The following is a 6,021-nucleotide window of genomic DNA, read 5'->3' as shown; positions in this document are numbered from 1 at the left end:
AGATGAGGATTATTTGGCTTTCTATCACCTGTAGTCTCCAGCTATAGATTGCAAGGAAGCCTGGGTGGACAGTATTTAGCATTCCATTTGAAATTGAGAAGTTGTAAAGGCCTAAAAATTAGATGGTTAAGTTCACTGCAAAGGGTAGATCCATGTGTCCCTTTTGATTGAGAGTCAAATATTAGAAATAATATTTTATATGACTTAAAAGATAATAACTTTGTTTTGAATATGATCAGGAATAAAGTAAAGGAAATTATTTGCCTGCGTTTAACTTCTAAAACAAACAGGGTTGATTTTCTGAATAAAACTGGTCTTTGACAAGAATAGAAGTTTACATCTTTCAGCTGATTTATAGATTACTAAAACTTGAACAAATGGCTCATTGCTAGGAACAAAAGACTAAGTAAATGGAAAAAAATTAAGTTTCATAACTTTGAAACTGATATTCTAATCAATCAAATTTCTTAGGACATGAAAGAGGTCATTTAGAGAGATTGAAAGCCAGATAAATTCTTACAAAATAATAAGATGTCCAGGAAAATGCATGTGATTGAGAATAAACAAGGCAAAAACCCACTAAATGTGAAACCTCAAAAGAAAAAAAAGCCATTTTAGGGAAAAAAAGTTTCCAAGCCACAAATAGGATGTTCAAGAGGAATGCCTCTTTCCTGAATAACTTTTTGTTCAGATAGATATTATTACAAAGCTCCATGCAGCTATTAGATTATTTTTGTAATGTGACTAACTTCTAAAATGGCCACCTTGACTTATAGTGACATTAGGGCTTAGCAAAAACACAGTTTCCAATAGTAAGAATAAACAAGTGCTTTGAAATAAACGCGTTTTGATCCCTTTAATTTTATAGCCTTGGATTCAGTATATCTTTTTGAGGTTATCCTAGATGTTTTAAAAGAATTAGGTCTTTCTAGAGTCATCTTATTGATGTGTTATGTATGAAGTCTCATGTTTTGTGCTATGCATATTACATAATTGGTTCAGTTTATATGAACTAAGATAAAAGGCAGTAAAATGGAGGAATTGTCAAGAAAAGTATACATGCTAAAGAAGAGATTTATGTGCCCTCATTATAGTTTTCTCAGAATACTTAATATTGCCTAACCCATCCTAAAATCCCAAAGTCAGAAGAAAAATCAAAACCAAATTTTAGCTGACTTGAGAAGTGGAGATATTTGTCAAACTCTTACCCTATACACTTTTTCTTTTCTTTTTTTATTTTAAGGCAGGCCAAGATCATGGGGCTTGAACTCAGGGCCTGAATGCTATCCCTGAGATTTTTGTTCAAGGCTAGGACTTTTGATGGTTGATCAGAGACAAGAGTCTTACAGACTTGCCTGCTTGGGCCAACTTTGAACCATGATCCTCCAGTCTCTGCCTTTATAGTAGTTAAGATTGCAGGCTTGAGTCACTGGCATCTAGCTCCTATATGCTTTTATGTATTCAAAAAATGAGTGTTACCATTTAGTTCATTATAAGGCTGTAGGAACTTGCACATAAACAAATATTAATCTATATATTTGAAGCTGACCAATTTTAAATCCATGTAAATCTTGAATTGAAGCAATAGTGGTATTGGTATTAATCCAAACATAGATCTCTTGAATCTGGGGGTGGGGGTGTGGGGAGGGGGGGGGGGAAATGGGAAGGGATGGGAAGGGGAAACAAAGGAGGAGGCAACAATGCTTGATAAGAAATATACTCATTATCTTGCCCACGTAATTGTAACCCCTCTGTACTGTATTTTCACAATAAAAGAAAAGTACCTCCTTAGAAGAATACAAACTTGTGGTGCACAAGAACAACTTCACAGTACTCCAAATCTTAGGGAATGCAGCTATGTAGAGAGGGAATATATAACTGTAAATGCCTACATTATGAAGAAGAAAGCTTTGAAATTAGCAGCTGAAGCATTTTAGCTAGAAAAAAAATAGCATCGTGGGCCCAAGAGAAGAAAATAAATGTGAGACAGAAAAAAAATGAACCAGAGAAGAGACAAAAGAGAAAATCAACAGCACTGAAAGTTTTCCTTTGGAAAAATATAAATAAAATTTACAAATCACTAGCAGGACCTATCACAAAAAAGTGAGATGACTCAAATTATTAAAAATCAAAAATGAAGTACAATGTTTGGTATATATATTTATACTATAGAATTATTAAACCAAAATCCATTATGTAGGGCATATCACATTGTACCATATAAACATATGCAATTATTTGTCAGTTAAAAATACAATAAAGACAATTTAATGTAAAGGTAGAGAAATGTAAAGTTAAAAGGCAAAATCAAGGAAGAAACAGTGCCATTGCAGTTATAAAAGTAAAAGGATTAAAACTTAATGCCACTAATATTTTTATGTTAAGAATGGGATAATGCATCTGGAAGGAATGAACCTCTAGAAAGTAAATTTCTGAAACCAATGTAAATTAAAGAGCTTAAAAAATTAGAAACAAGTGTTTCTATCCTACTACTTCTCTTTTCCTTGGTTTCTATTTCTCTCTTCCTCTATCCCTTTTTAAAATTTGTTTTATTTTAAATATGCTGTACAGAAGGGTTAAAGTTACATGAGTAAGGTATTGAGTACATTTCTTGTAGAGCATTGTTACCTCCTTCTTTGTTGTTCTCCTACTATCCCTTTCCTCCCCCAATTCTCCCACTGCTTCCCCCACCCTGAAGTTGTAAAGTTCATTTCCAACAGTATCTTGTGAGTCTCACTGTTGCAATGGGTCATCCTGTGCCCTTGTTTCAGCATTTTGTTATTCCCCTTCTCTTCCCTACCCCAAATTAGATCAATGTACATACAAGATGCAGGGTACGAAATCAAATACAGTGGTAATAGAGGGGATATACCATAGGGGGAAGAGCATACAGAAGAAAGAAAAGAAAATCACACAGTATATTAAAAAACAACAACATCAAAGAAAAATCTCTTGTGTTTATCTCTTGGGGGTTCATTTCTTTTAACATTATCTTATATGGTCATATGTACATAGCTTTTGAGCTTTTCTACTCATCTGATAAGATTATCCTAGACATATAGTAATTACTGCATTATAAGGAAACCCATGGGAGACCTATGTTTCTTTAGGCCTGGCTTACTTCATTTAATATGATTTTTTCCAAGTCTTTCCATTTCCTAACAAATGGGGAGGTGTCATTCTTTTTGATGGAAGCATAGAATTCGTGTGTGTGTGTGTGTGTGTGTGTGTGTGTGTGCGCGCGCGCGCGCCACATTTTCTTGATCTGTTCATCTACTGAGGGGCACCTGGGTTGATCCATTATTCACTTGGTGAATAATGCTGTGATAAACATAGTTGTGGTAGTTTTACCATTTGTGTTTCATTTTGAACTGCCTCTAATTGGATTTTGGAACCAAAGTTTACTGTCCATCTTTACACTTCAGGATAGGGATGATTACAGTATCAGGGCTGGAACTCTGTCTGTGCTCTTTCTCAGCTTTCTTGCTCATGGTTGGTACTTTATTCTGGGACTACATTTCTGGTTAAATGCAGATAGAATCTATTGGACTTTTCTACTGGGGCTGGCTTTGAACATCAGTCCTCAAAATCTCCTGAGTTAGCTACAGTACAGGTATAAGCCACTGGAGCCTGGTTCTCATGATCAGATTATGGCTGATTATTTGTCACCCTCTGAAAATATATGCTGAGAAAAAGACCTAGTATGATTCTTGCATAAGCTTTACATCTTATTAGTAGTTCATAGGAATCAATCATCACATAAAATAATATTTTTCATAAATATAATAGTTACAATATTTATGTACAATTTATATAACTATAACAACTGCTAAGTACTATGTATAGAGTTGACATAGAAAGGTATAACACCAAGTGTTGACAAGCTTCTTGGGAGCAAATAAGATTGTCCCCAAATACACAGACACATAGTTTATGTTCTTTCTTTTTAACATAATGGACATATGGAACTTTTATTGAGGCAGGAAAGAGCATTGTGTTTCAGTTAAAATCTATACATTTTCTACAGTAAAACAAGTGTTTCCATTTTAATATTTCATTTGTTTTGTTTGAAAAACCAGAAATGTTTTGTTTTGTTTTGCTTTTAATTTTATTTTATTGTAAAGATACTCTACAGAGGGGTTACAGTTACATGAGTAAGGTAACAAGTACATTTCTTGTCGAGCATTGCTAACAGAAATGTTTTGATTAAAGGTAGCTGGGGCACCATTGGTTCACCTCTGTACATATGCCTACTCATGAGGCTGAGATCTGAGGAGTGCTCCAAGCGAGCCTGGGCAAGAAAGTCTGTGAGATTCTATCTCCAATGAACTACTCAGAAAAAGCTGGAAGTGGAGCTGTGGCTCAAGTGGTAGAGTGCTAGCCTTGAGCACAAAGAGGCTCAGGGACAGTCCTGTGTTCAAGCCCCAGGACTAGAAACAAAAAAATAGAAAAGTCAACAGTAGTAGTATTTTGTGGTAATACATTTATTTCATGGTAAATTAAGTCAATAAAATATGTGAAGATTATATTGAAATAATGTTATTATTTATTTGGATTTTGAAGAATTTTATACCATGAATGAAGAAAGCCACTTGGTATCACATTTCTAACATGATAAAATACTATTATATTTCTATTGTTTAAGAGAAATAGTATTAATATATTCCAATAAAATATATTAAGGTCCTACTCAGTCCTATAAAACATAACAATTTTGGATAATTAAAGCTTTTATTTCATCATTAGTATAACCTACAGTTTTTTTTATTATGTGTCTGTTTTTTTAAAAAAATTGCAAAGCTTTAAAAACTATCAATTTTCCTAATAGTTGTTAATTATTCAATTTTATGGAAATATTTCTTAGCCCCTTTAAAATCACTGGAATGATTTTTTAAGAGTAAAATAAGTAAAGTTGTCTTAAATTCATATTCCTTCATTGGTATCTCTGACAATATTTTGTGTGTCTATAAAGCTCTTAAAACAAAATCCAGATTTGGTTTTACTCATTATATTACATGATATTTGGTTTGTTGTAATTTAAACTGTCTGAGATACTGTTTAGGAGGGTTTTGATTAGACACTGGCAAACTTCAAAAGGTCTGGGTATTTGGTTTGGATAAAACTTGATTCGTTTGGATAGCTATTCAGATTTTTCACCAAAATATCTGAGGGCCTTTTTCCAGGCCTTTCCTGTGTGAATATTTCATTTTTCACTCATCTCCTCAAGCAACTGTGTTTCATGGTTTTTAGAATACAGTTTCCAGCCAAATGTTTTGGAAGCCTATGAGCATAGTAGGTTACATGACCATTTATTTTAAAAGAGATTTTTTTAAAATTCATATCTTCACTTTTAAGTCATGCTACTAGAATCATGGTTTTTTGCTGTTACTTACTCTAATAATATTTAAGACTATATGGAAAGAGGGATGGGAATGTGGCTTAGTGGTAGAGTGCTTGCTTAGCATGCATGAAGCCCTGGGTTTGATTCTTCAGTACCACATAAACAGAAAAAGCTGGAATTGGTACTGTGGTTCAAGTGGTAGAATGCTATACTTGAACAAAAGAAGCCCGGGGACAGTGCCGAGGCCCTGAGTTCAAGTCCCAGGTCTGGAAAAATAAGAACTATATGATATGTATCATCAGAGTAGATTCTTTAATTGCAGATAGTCATATTAGCTCAGTTGCTAATAAGCAGTATAATTAGTTCCATTAATTTCCTCTATAATACTGTTTTTTAAAAAATTATTCATAACTTCTAGTAACATATATGTTCCCTTCACCTGGGCTTCTACCTTCTGACCTTCAATAGAAGGCTTTTCTTTTTATTCATATTTCATTTAATCTATTTCTTCTATACAAATCTCTACAATGTTTCAGTCAAAAAGAACTCCCAAGTTTATTTTTTTCTATTCCTATTACCACTTAGCAATGTACAAAACTTCCTTCTCTTTAATTTTCCCAGTTGCTCTTCTCTTCTCTTCTAATAATTGTAATTTAAACTCTGAGTCTGATGTGTTCATT

This window comes from Dipodomys spectabilis, unplaced genomic scaffold, assembly GCF_019054845.1.
Source record: "Dipodomys spectabilis isolate Male_0828 unplaced genomic scaffold, ASM1905484v1 ptg000001l, whole genome shotgun sequence".
NCBI classification, from domain to species: domain Eukaryota; kingdom Metazoa; phylum Chordata; class Mammalia; order Rodentia; family Heteromyidae; genus Dipodomys; species Dipodomys spectabilis.
The sequence above is the reverse complement of the archived record's forward strand: the minus strand, read 5'-3'. Positions refer to the sequence as shown.